This window comes from Mobula birostris, chromosome 8 (assembly GCF_030028105.1).
Source record: "Mobula birostris isolate sMobBir1 chromosome 8, sMobBir1.hap1, whole genome shotgun sequence".
In the NCBI taxonomy this organism is placed as follows: Eukaryota; Metazoa; Chordata; class Chondrichthyes; order Myliobatiformes; family Myliobatidae; genus Mobula; species Mobula birostris.
In genome coordinates this window covers 47,892,515-47,905,916 of record NC_092377.1, presented here as the reverse complement: position 1 = coordinate 47,905,916, position 13,402 = coordinate 47,892,515, and the positions used below count along the sequence as shown (strand labels likewise).

The following is a 13,402-nucleotide window of genomic DNA, read 5'->3' as shown; positions in this document are numbered from 1 at the left end:
GTCCTGGCGAAGGGTTTCGGCCTGAAATGTCGACTGCACCTCTTCCTAGAGATGCTGCCTGGCCTGCTGTGTTCACCAGCAACTTTTATGTGTGTTGCTTGGAGAGAATATCCATGTGATATCCTGTCTAGGTTCCTCCTGGTTCAATCTGACCAAAGATGTACAATCAGAAAAGGGAAACTACCTACTGGAGGGTGCCAGGTCAGGTGAGTCCCTCTGTAAATCATGCTGAAGCCAATATCACTGGCCTTGCAAAAGGTCGGCTACTCTCTGACTGGCCTGTGCTATTAAGGACCACAAACCTGCTAATTTCTTGTGCATGATATTATTGCATGTTACTGCCACAAACAAGGAAATCTTCCACAAAGGTGACCCGGAACAAAAACAGCGTTCCAGAAAATGGGAGGCATGGTGGCATGGCAGTTAGCACAACCTTTTACAGAGCCAGTGACCAGGGTTCAATTCCCACCATGATCTTGTACGTTCTCCCCAAAGCCACGTGGGTTTCCACAAGGTGCTCCGATTTCCTCCTCCAATCCAAAGACATAGAGGTTAGGGTGAGTGAACTGTGAGCATGCTCTGTAGGAGCACCCAGGTAGCACAGTGGTGAATGCAACACTACAGCTCGGTTGGCCCAGTTCAATTCAGCTGCCGTGTACGTCCTTCCCGTGAGCACGTGGGTTTCCTCCAATTGCTCCAGCTTCTCCCGACATTCCAAAAGGGATACCAGTTTGCAGGTCAATTGGTCATTGCAAACTGTCCTGTGTATAGGCTAGGGTTAAATAGGTGGATTGCTAGGCTCTGCAGTTCAACAGGCCAGAAGGACTGTATCTTTAATTTTTTTTTATTTTGGAATAAATTCCTTCGTGTAGCACACAAAAAATGTTAAGCCTACTTAAGAGTTTCTAAGCCTTATGTTGTGTCTCCTGTAGTATCTTACTGGAACAATACAAGTGTAATGGTGTACATCTTGAATCTTCTCACAGTCCCTTCAAATATTTGAATTGAAGTGACTTTATTTATTACATACTTCACATACATAAGTAAATATCTTTACATTATGCAGTAATGTTCAGCATAACATTGCATCAATTACATAAAAACCTCTCACAATTTGCAATATCTGACATTTTTAATTCTTCATTATCGATCATCAACTTTATTTGCTATATACATTTACATGCATTAGGAATTTGCTGTCATGTGTTGGTCAGGGCTTGACATGTAATAAATGCAATAACAATTATAAGGAAGAAATATATGTTAAATAAAGTTAGATGTTCAAGTATGGCTATGAAATAAAATGTTCATAGATACATAAATATCAGCAAATATTCACATTGCAAATAGCATTACAAAAAGTGGTTTATGCAGTGCAGTGGTGGAGGTAATAGATGGAAGGGGTGTGAGACTAACTAGAATGACTGATGAAATTAACTGCATCAGGGAAGAAATGTTTAAGATGGCGTGGTTTTATGTTTTAATAGCCCTTATAGCACTTTTGAGAACAAAGATTTTGGAAAAAGCAGTTTGCTGGTTGGATGGTGTTCACAATGACTTTTCATGCTTCCTCCTTTGTCCTGGAGACATACTAGTCCTACAATGAAGGTAGACTGCGGCCAATGACCTTTTCCGCTGACCTGACAGTTTGCTGTAGTTTTCGTACATCGTGAGATGACATTGCAGCAAACCAAAAGTAAAGGCTGATGTGAGAATTCTCCTTTAAGATGACAGAATAGAATTGTACCAGTATGTTCCGGGGAATGTGGGAAAGTGATCCAACCAAAAGCAAATCATATTCCTGTACCACTGTCAAAATTCACCATTACTTTAAACATCGCTTTCAAAATGTCTGGTTCACTGGAAAATATCCAAGCATTTTAAATTGTTCCCTATGATAGTTCTGGCAGAATCCTGCCACATGTATGTTGCTCACTGACTTTCATTTGCCCTTTTGGCAGATGTTTAAAACTGCACGTGGTACAGAAATTATGGAACATATCTTAATATATTCTTCATAATCATCTCTTCATCCCATTACTCTAAACATTCCAATTAAAAACAAAATCAAAACACTGCTGGCACCTTTGTGCATCTTTTTAGTGAATAATGTTGGGTTGAAAAAAATTTTTTTTAAAAATACAGAAACTGGAAATATGGAGGAAAAATGCTGGAAAAATCCCAGAAAAACTCAGCAGGTCGGGCAACATCTGTGGAAAGGGAAACTGTCAACATCTCAGGTAACATCTATGGAAATAAACAAACAGTTGACTTTTTGGGCCAAGAACCCTCTCCAGGACTGGAAAGGAAGGAGGAATATGCCAGAATTAAAGGTGGGGGTGGAGGAGGTTAGCTGGTAGGTGATAGGTGATGGCAGGTGGGTTGAAAAGATAAAGGGTTGGCAAAGGAATCTGACAGGAGACAAGAGTGGAACAAAGGAGAAAGGGAGTGAGGAGGGGACCCAGGGGAGGTGAAAGGTAGGTAAGAGGACAGAGTGGGGAATAGCAGAGGGGAGGGGGAGGGAATTTGTTTACCCAGAAGGAGAAATCAACATTCATGCCTTCAGGATGGAGGCTACCCAGACAGTGGCCTCATCGTGACACAAGAGGCCTTGGACTGACATGCCAGAACGGGAATCAGAATTGGAATTAAAATGTTTGGCACCAGGAAGTTCCGCTTAATGTTCAGCTTAAGTTAAGCTGCCTAAACTAATATCTGAACATATTTAAAACAAATGAAATGTCACAATTGCCAAAATACCATTTAACAACTGATGAGCTTCATGCTGGCAAGCTTAGATCATCTCCAGCTTGGTGCAAAGAAGTATTTTATATACATTGAATGCTCTGTAAAATTATGATTTGAAATCCTATGAAGCAACTCTGCTCTTTGTTGGTCATACTGTTCATTCTGATCATTTTGTATCATTTTTATATTTACATGAAGAGACCAGATAGCATATTTAGCAAATAACAGTCTACAAACCAACTCAGATGTGATATCCCACATTACTACTAACATAGATATGGGAACTGGATAATCATGTGAATCTCAAACACTAATTCACAGCCAGCGAGTCCTGATCAAAAGTAACTCATCACCTTAAGCCACTTAAACTAAGACATGGAGCCTTATTAAATATCAGCACCTGTGGTTACATTATTGCCAGGTACAACTAAACACAAACAACAAGATCAACTGCATATTAATATTCACTAGATATTTCAGGGGAATATTCATGAAAACTAAAAACCCACTGACTTGGCAATGCCTGCCTGCAAATACTTTCACATCAGATTAAACAGATTTTCTGTTGAGGCTTGTTGCTGATATAATCTGCATTTTTTTTCCATTTTAATAATATTCCATCTCTTAAGTAATGCTGAGTGGGTTCAAATGTTCCCAAAAAATGCTATTTCTAAAGCTAGTACAACTTTAAAATCGGAGATTCAAAAACGTTTGAAAAATAAATATCTATTTCAACAACACTCCAATGTCTACAAGGAATCTGCTTGGTGCACACCAAAAAATGCAAAAACAAAAAAGACTGCTACCGAAGTACACACACCCAAACCTGTCATGGCCTCATTCAGATTCGTAAAGATCTCATTTTAAATTTTGATTTCAAAGTTCAGTCTACTCTAAAAATAAGATAAACTGTGATTGTATTCTAATTTTTGAATGTTAGTGTATTACTTGCTTTCTTGTTTACTCAAACTGCATTTTCAACAGTATAATTATCATGATATGACTGTACATTTGCCCTTGGGTTTTTTTAAAAACAGAATTTAGCTTAATTTTTCCCTAGCCAGGCAGTGCAAGAGGCCAAAAAATACCATGATTTAACAATGTTTTCATTCATGCTCATTTGTGTCAAATACTTTTAGTGAAAAGCATTACCCATCTGGAGAACAATTAATTTTACCATTTGGTTACATTATTCTGCACTCAATTTTTTAAAACAAACATTTTACCCAGTTTAATGAGCTGATGTCTGAAAGTAACGTGTGAACTGAGCATTCGTACACGCCTTTATTCTCACTAGCAGCAATTAAAGAAAGGTACTGTGATCTGAAGGCACTCAGTACATGTGGAATTACTTTCTCCTGCACCTTGAAGTGAGCTAAATGTCTTGGCTTCAGGCAATTTCCAACAGGGTTAACCTCACTGATGTATAAATGAAAGCATTGTATTCCCTCCCCCACACAGGAACTGTCCCTCAGCAGATGTTTTCTGAGCTGTTACCGTCCCATCTAGACAAACCAACAAGTTATGAAACATGGAATAAGACTGGAACATCCCAGGAAGCTATAGTATTCAATTTCCAGGAGACATCTTTTCCATTCTGAGCTACAACCCAAAAGTTCCCAATAAGATCTTATAAACATCCCACAACCTCTCAAAATACACAGATTGCCAAGCTCAAAACAATGTTCAAGTATGACAAGAAAATAAGAAAACCTCAATGGTATCCTGCCAAATCAGATGTTGCAATGCATTCTGGTGCTGCTACAAATTCATAAGGGCCTTTGGCCCAATTCACCCATGCTGACTGAGATGCCTTCCTGTGTTAGTCCCAATTGCCTTGTTTGGCCCTTATGCCTCTATACCTTTCCAGTCCATATACTTTACATGTCAACATATGTATTATATAAGACCATAAGGCAAAGGAGCAGAAGTCGGCCATTCAGCCCATCGAGTCTGCTCCGCCATTTTATCATGAGCTGATCCATTCTCACATTTAGTCCCACTCCCCCGCCTTCTCACCATAACCTTTGATGCCCTGGCTACTCAAATACCTATCAATCTCTGCCTTAAATACACCCAATGATTTGGCCTCCACTGCTGCCCGTGGCAACAAATTCCATAGATTCACCACCCTCTGGCTAAAAAAATGTCTTCGCATCTCTGTTCTAAATGGGCGCCCTTCAATCCTTAAGTCATGCCCTTTCGTACTAGACTCCCCCATCACGGGAAACAACTTTGCCACATCCACTCTGTCCATGCCTTTCAACACTCGAAATGTTTCTATGAGGTCTCCCCTCATTCTTCGAAACTCCAAGGAATACAGTCCAAGAGCGGACAAACGTTCCTCATATGTTAACCCTCTCATTCCTGGAATCATTCTAGTGAATCTTCTCTGTACCCTCTCCAACGTCAGCACATCCTTTCTTAAATAAGGAGACCAAAACTGCCCGCAGTACTCCAAGTGAGGTCTCACCAGTGCCTTATAGAGACTCAACATCGCATCCCTGCTCCGATACTCTATTCCTCGTGAAATGAATGTCAACATTGCATTCGCCTTCTTCACCACCGACTCAACCTGGAGGTTAACCGTAAGGGTGTCCTGTACGAGGACTCCCAAGTCCCGTTACATCTCAGAACTTTGAATTCTTTCCCCATTTAAATAATAGTCTGCCTGTTTATTTCTTCTGCCAAAAAGTGCAGAACCATACACTTTCCAACATTGTATTTCCTTCTACAATATGTTATAATTGTACTCCCTCTACCACTTCCTCTGGCAGCTTGTTGCATATACATGTCAGCATTTGTGCAATCAATGCCTCTTCAAACCGCTTTTAATTTTTTTTTCCCCTCTCATCTTTAAGGTGCACCCTCTAGGTTCAGACTCCCCCTACCTGGGAGAAAGTCAGCAATGATCCACCACTGATGCCCCTTCACACTTTATGAATCTCATGAAATCATGAGGATGGCATGGTAGCATAATTGCTTTACGGCACCAGATGGATGATCGGGTTCGTTTCCCAATGTTGTCTGCAAGGAGTTTGCCCATTTTCCCTGTGACCGCGTGGGTTTCCCTCCCACATTCCAAAGAAAGTACGGGTTAGGGTTAATAAGGTGTGGGCATGCTATTTCAGCGCCAGAAGAATGGCAACATTTGCGGACTGTCCGCTGCACATTCTCGATGCAAATAATGCACTTCACAGCATATTTCAATGTACATGCGACAAAGAAGGCTAATTTAATCGCTATTGTTACCCTTCAGCTTCCCAAAATCCTACACCTTGACAATAAACTTACTTTGAAATATCCTTCGATTGCTCTCTTCTACAACAGTCTGCAGGGCCCTATCATCCATTGCACATGACCTGCCTTGGTTTAATTTTTTTAAACAACATCACTTTGCACTTGTCTGTTAAATTCCACCTGATACTCCTTTGTCCCCTTTCCCAGTTAGTATAGATCCTGTTGTAACCTTAGACAACCTTCTTCACTGTACACCACACCACTAATTTCAGTATCATCCACAAACTTACTAATCACATCATATACATTCTCACCCAAATCTTTACTGTACATGAGAAGCAACAGGGAACCCAGTACGAACACCTGCAGCACATCACTAGTCACAAGTCTCCAATCTGAAAATCCACTATCATCCTGACCCTGTCCACCAAGCCCATTTTGCATTCAATTAGTTAGTTCATGCAATCTAAACTTCCAGATCAGATCCCCATGTGGGACCTTTCCAGATCTTGTTTGTTGAAGTCCATGTCAACAATGTTTACTGTCTGCAGTTACCAATCCCCGTGGTCACTGCTTTAAAAATAAACTCAATCAAACAAGGATAATATCCAAGCAATGTCAATAATTATATGTCAAGAAAGGCTGAAGAAACATTTTGATCAAACTCAACAAAACTAAAGAAATGATTGCTGATTTGAGGAAGGGGAAAGGAGGTCCAACATGCACCAGTCTATATCGGTGATGAGATGGTGAGCAGCTTCAAATGCTGGACCTCTTCTGGGCCCAGCATAGAGATGCAATAAGGAAAGCATACCAATATCCTTACTTTGTTTTTAAGGAGGTTAAGAAGGTTCAAGTTGTCACCAAGTATGCTAACAAGCTTCTACAGATGTACTGTTGAAAGTACCCTGACTGGTTGCCTTATGGTATGGTATGGTGATCTGAATGTGCAAGAATGCAAGAAGCTGCAGAAAGTACTGGACTCTGCCTGATATGTCATGGACACAACCCTCACCACCATTAGAAGTATCTACAGGAGGAGAGCTGGATGAAACTAATGGCTAGGCAGCTGCTGTGTAGTAAACTTCTTGTTAGCTGCAGGCACATCTGAGCAACTGCTGTGCCCCAGACTCACCTTCAGGACGACATATGGTTCTGGACCTGATTCAGCCCAAGGGGCTTGACAGGACAATGGCATCTAGTCTACACCCATTCATCCACATGTGCACACTTTTTTTTTTAAAATAAAACACTTAATTATAAATGTTTTAAAATCATTTTTCAGTTAAATGCTTTCAAGCACATTAAAACTGAAGAGTATTTTGATCATTTAAGTAGTGAGTGATGCGCCATGTTTTGAAAAGCAACCATAACACAGGCCCCTGCAGTACATTGAAAAGCACACATCCATTGCTCATGGGGCACAGGCCAGGTCCAGTACAGAGCGTCAATTTGGGCAGTTGAAGTACATTACGCGAGTGCGGAAAACACTGCTTAAAACCTTATCGCAAGTCTTCAGTGCATTTTTTAGACTAAAAATTAAAACTGAGCAGCAATTTTAAAAAGAAGCCCTGTCTATTTGTAGAGACAATAATTACAATATCTAAGAAAGAGCCCCACAGTGTTTTTTTTTCTTTCTCGTGGCTGACGTCTATTTGTCCAACAACCAGAATCAGATTTATTATCATTAACACGTCATGGAATTTGTTTTGTAGCAGTAGTACAGTACAAGACATAAAAATGTTAATATTACCAATGTAGCCCCCCCGGCGACCCTCACACCAAAAAAAAAGTACAAATGAGTTCATGGATAGTTCAGGAATTGGATGTATAGATAGATATATGAATAATCAGAAAGCTCAGATTATATTTGTTTACATTGTTCCCATTGCCATTATTTATTGCCCCTCTCTAGTGTACCCAAAAATGAGAAGTAAGAGTTGACCATTCCTGGACTCGTAGACAGGCTAGATTAAGCAAACTGCCACCTTTCCTTTCCTGAAGGAAATCAGAACCTTTGTGATGACCTGATAGTTTTATGGTTACAATTATCAACACCAAGCTTTTATAAAGTGATGAAATTTTAATTCTGTTTCTCTCTCAATAAACACTGCTTGGTCTGTTAGGTGTTTTGAGCATTTTCATTTTATTTAAAATGGATACAGAACAGAGAACAATACAGCATAGGAACTGAGGAGAGGAAATCCAAGCAACACGCTCAAAATCTTGAGGAACTCAGCAGGCCAGGCATCGATTTATCAAATTTCTGGTAATTGCTCCCCCTTCACCATTCCCCTTTCTCTCTCACCTCATCTCCCTAACTGCTCATCACCACCCTCCAATGCTCATCCCCCTTCCCTTTCTTCCCTGGTCTTTAACCCTCTCCTTTTAGATTTCCCCTTTTCCAGCCCTTTATCTCTTTCACTAGTCAACTTCCCAGCTCTTTACTTCACCCCTCCCTTTCTCCTGGTTTCCCCCCCCCCATCACCTACCACCTTGTACTTCTTTCTCCCCTCACTACCTTCTTGCTCTAATTTCTCATCTTCCACCCGCGCCCTCCCCCCCCCCCCCACCGTCCTGATGAAGAGTCTTGGCCTGAAACGTTGCCTGTTTACTTTTTTCCATAGATGCTGCCTGGCCTAACATTTTGTGTCCTCGCCTTTCAGCCGAATGTGCTGCTAATCAAAACTAACCCTATTTTCCTGCACAGTTTTTCCATTCCCATATTTCCTGCTGTTCCACCTGCCAATCTAAATGCCTCGTAAATGTTGCCATCAGATCTGCTTTCACCACCTCCCTTGATACCTGCCATTCTCTGTGCAGATATATTTGCTTCACACATTGGCATGAAACATTCCCCCTTTCACCTTAAAGCCATGGCCTCCAGCATAACTGAGTATTGTGTTCCTGTTTTAAAATCCTGTAGTTTAACTAATAAACAATATCATTTGAACCAATTTATTGAACAGTCTCACTATCTCAAATGTGCTGTTGCAACATACTTCGATACCCCTCTGTTTCATGTCTGTGTGCTCTGACGTGCAATCCCATGCTTTGCACACCTCCCTAGGGGCACTACCTGCAAAATCAAGTTCTATTTGCCAATTTTCTGTCAACCTACCACATCATCGATATCCTCTTCCCAGTTATCTGCAGAATTAAGTTACGTAGCATGGGCAAATTTCTTTACCGTACCCCTACTTTGAAGCCTTGATCATTAATATAAACAAGTACATACCAAACCCTACGGAGTTCCAATAACAGGTTTCCAATCACCAGGTTCCCTGCCATTGGATTAAAATGAAGTGCAAGAGAAATGTTTTTTTTTTAAAAAGCAGACAATGGAAATCTAAGAAGTTACACACATCTTATCAATCTTCATTGGGTCCCCTGTGCCTACCGTGTGAGATCTTGCTAAAATGTATCACTATTGTTAAAGGACATTACCTTTATTACAAGTGGAGTCCTACATATAAGGAATAACAGTATGCCACTGGTAATAAAGGTGTGTTTGTTGACATAACCATCACCACTCTACAAAAATAATACTTGGCTATGATCAGCACACACAAAGTGCTGGAGGCACGCAGCAAGTCAGGCCGAGACCATTCATCAGGACACATCCAGCCCATGGGAAAGATCCTGTTCCTGTTATCCACACTGCCAACTATGACACACAAAAAAAAATACACTCTAGGCAAACTCAAAGCATGAAGCAATGTCCTATAACCTGGCATGATTATGCCAGTCACAATAGTAGTACAAATCAGTGGGTTCCAAGTTCACAAGTATTCAATGAAGAGTCTAAATAGGAACTATTTGTCAAATGTCACAATAACAAAATCAAATTAAGGCAACAATTTAGAACAATAAATAATTTGAAACACGAATTATGTATTCATATTATTCTAAGGATTATGCAATGGACTGTTAATTAAACCATGTAAAGGTCAGAAAAGCTGTGTAACAATTTTAAATATAGCACGTGTGGCTGACTACCCATACATTAGTTACGATTGCTGGAACTAATTAGTTTCAAGAAGAATTGCAATTGAGTTACAAAAAAACAATTTAATTAAATATTAAAGCAGTTGTAAGGAATGATCCATTGGTAATCCTGATACAAAGGGTCACACTGGTCCCAGTATTAGAGATCTACACCTCTCTAACTTTTTAAACACAGTTAAAATATATAGTGAGACAAATGTACACGACATGCTGACTGACGATATACCAGGCATGCCTCCAGGCAAACGTAGTATGCAAGTAGGCCAGGATCGAATTTCCCAATGGATAATATTCACTGACAATGCACATAAAAGGTCAAGCTACCCTGCGTAATTTCTAGTCTCATATGTTTTAGTATCTTTTTTTTTTTAGTTAAAATTCTTTTCTTTTAATACCATTAACATGCTTCACTATATTGATTCCAAATCCAACTTCAGGAGTGCGAACTGCATCATCCAAGATGTGGAAAAAATAATTCAGTGCATCTGTATTAGTATCTGCATTGCACAATCAGCATGGAATTCAACACCCAACTCATCACTGGGATGTGGCATCCTGCATACACTAAGTTGTTGTGAGATCATTTAGCAGCTTTCATACATCTGTGAAAAATTGCTTTCACTGTTGGGGGTGGGGGAGTGCAGGGGGTTGAGTAGGAAAGGGAGGGAAAAGGGAATTAAAGTAAAAGGAAATCAGGAAGGATTGTGGGGAGTTATATGAGAGAGCATTCGTCACTGTGTCACAGGATGGTATATATTGTGCACGATCAAACTGTATCCAAAAGCACATGCATGCATGCTCCCTTTGTGCATTCCAAACAATTCTGTGCAATGTTTCTCCCCTGAAGAGAATGTCTCATCCTGTAGTACTTCGATTGACCATGGAACCCTAGACAGCTTGAATGATTCAATCATGAAATTCTCAGCCACAAACAAACTAAACTGCTTTCTGGCTCAACAACCAAGTTCTAAACTTCTTAGAATAAATCACTGGACAAGTCAAGTGAAATCATTCTGCTAGGTTTTCACTTCTCCTAAAGTAATGTAGAGGGCAAATATACCAAACTTTAGACTATTCGCTGCATACACTGAGGACACCGATAAGCTTAATGCACAACACTTTTAAAATATATTAGCCCATTATAAGACCATAAGACATAGAAGCAGAATTAGGCCATCGAGTCTGCTCTGCCATTCAATCATACCTGATCCTTTTTCCCTCCTCAGCCCCAGTCCCCGGCCTTCTCCCATAACTTTTGATGCCATGTGCAATCAAGAACATATTAAGCACTGCTTTAAATACACCCAATGACCCGGCCTCTGCAGCTGCCTGTGGTAACAAATTCCACGAATTCACCACCCTCTGGCTAAAGAAATTTCGCTGTATCTCCATTTTAAATGGATGCCCCTCCCAGAACATATATCCAGAAAAGTCAAAGGAACAGATTTCATTCATGAGCTTTGGGCAATGTGACATGCCAATGCATCTTAGAAAGCTTAAGTAATAATTGGAAAGCACACTGTTTGGTTTGGTGTGTGCTGTGCTAGAAAATCTCCAACAGGTAGCTAGCTGTGATCATACTAGGGAATTAAAAAAGAGAGACAAAGAAAATGCTACATGAAAACTGGAAACCAAGAGGAGAAAACAGGGGTAAATGGAAATGGAGGAGTGAAGCTGAGAAAACAAATTAAACCTTTCTATCTTAAAGGGAACACTTAAGTACGGTAGAACAACGCTTTCAAAAATGTACTAAGTGAAATTCATTTGCAAGAACAGCACTTGCTGAGGTCTGAGTTATGTTGAAGTTAGTAATAGGAGCAAAAATAGGGAATATAACTGAAAGAAAAGACTAATGCCCAAAGAGCTTTGGCAGGGTTGTTATTATGGATAAATAACTCACGATTTAATTGAAAGCCTTTTGTGAAATACATATAATTAATAATATTGTTTTGCCATTATCCTTATTTTTCCACTCATTACGAATCCAGTAGATGAATTCAAAATAGTTCTGTCATGCACCAAAAAGATGTATTTAATATCAGGTTTGGATCAAATCACAGAAAAATAACTTGCAATTCAGCTCCCTGCATGTCTAACCCAACAACAAAAAAATTTAATTCTTTGTAATCATAATCCAAATGAAACAAGTCTAGATAAAACCTATCTCCATCACATGGTCCCATCTCTGATGGAAGCTGATTCATAATCCATTCTTAGTTAAATTAATAATAAATAATCAAATCTCATTGTTAACACTGCAGCCCAACACACCATCTTGAGAGCTTTTTTTTCTGCATTTCCCACAGAATGGTTAAAAAGGCACTGGCCAGTACATACCACATTATTAGCATGGAACTGGTTACCAACTAAGAAAGCTCTTTTCTTGTTCAAGACACCAGCAAGTTCTAGCATGCCCCTGTACTTTCTTCCGATCCTCGTCTCCTGTCATGCACCAAGCAACACCCGTCTAGTTCCTGAAAAAGAATGCATGTCTTATATTTAACCTACATTAGAATAATCACGAAAATTTGACATCTGGCTGGGACTATTGCAGTTAACAACTTCCAACTGAACTATTATCCTAACAGGTGTTCTGCAATGTGTGTGGTTCAACAAGTTAATTGTTTTTACAACCCTCAGCAAATTCCAATATGCAATTGGCAATGGTTAGTATAAGTTTCAAGAAAGACAGAAACTTAATAACCTTGCAATGGACGTGATGGGAATTACTTATATTGTGCAGATCTGAAAGAAGAAAAGGTGCTTCCTTGGTCCATTGATGGGATGCATAAAACTGACCCACTGAAAAGCGTCCTTTCTCCAGTCAAGCTCAGTGTCTACCTTGTTTCTCTCTCTTCAAATGGTGCCAACATGTTCAGTATTTTCATCGTTCCTGTTAATGTTCAGATTTCCATTATCTGCAGTAGTTGGTACTTTGGGTGAGCATTACACCTTTTGGAATACTGTACATCCTGAACTCTAAATAATCTCTCTAAAAACACTTCCTCCACCCTGCTCGTTTCTTAAAATTAGTTATCACAATTTCAAATTGAACTCCAAGAGATCAAAATTAAGTATTTAGCTCTCTCAAATATCAACTTCTCCTGCCATAATATAGGTATACGAAAGCAAACTGACATTATTTCTTGATTTGTCAACTACGCCCTGCCCCAAACTATTTCCAAATCTGAAACAGTGATGTGTTTCCTGACTTTTAGCCAATTTTCTCAAAAGAAATGCAATTTTCTTCAGTACTTTAGCTGCATTTGTATCATACAACATCTCCCAAAACAAAATGTGATCAAACTTTAAAATTTCTTCCAATATTCTGGCGTATTTGTGTGGAAAATGATTACCATAATCCCAAAAATTTAGAAACGCTACCACAATCTATAAAAGGGTTAAA

The 13,402-nt window shown here is 39.6% G+C and overlaps 1 protein-coding gene across 2 annotated transcripts in view; it reads right to left on the bottom strand.

The window, feature by feature from the left end:
- LOC140201287 (tyrosine-protein phosphatase non-receptor type 14-like) overlaps nucleotides 1-13,402 on the bottom strand; it is a 262,679-nt gene that overhangs the window by 197,024 nt on the left and 52,253 nt on the right. The window contains exon 2 of one of the 2 annotated variants that reach the window (XM_072265142.1): nucleotides 12,334-12,470. The exons of the other annotated variant lie outside the window; for it this stretch is intronic. The gene's annotated coding sequence lies outside the window, so the exon portion shown is untranslated. The remainder of the gene's footprint in view (nucleotides 1-12,333; nucleotides 12,471-13,402) is intronic. 2 annotated transcript variants of the gene reach the window in all.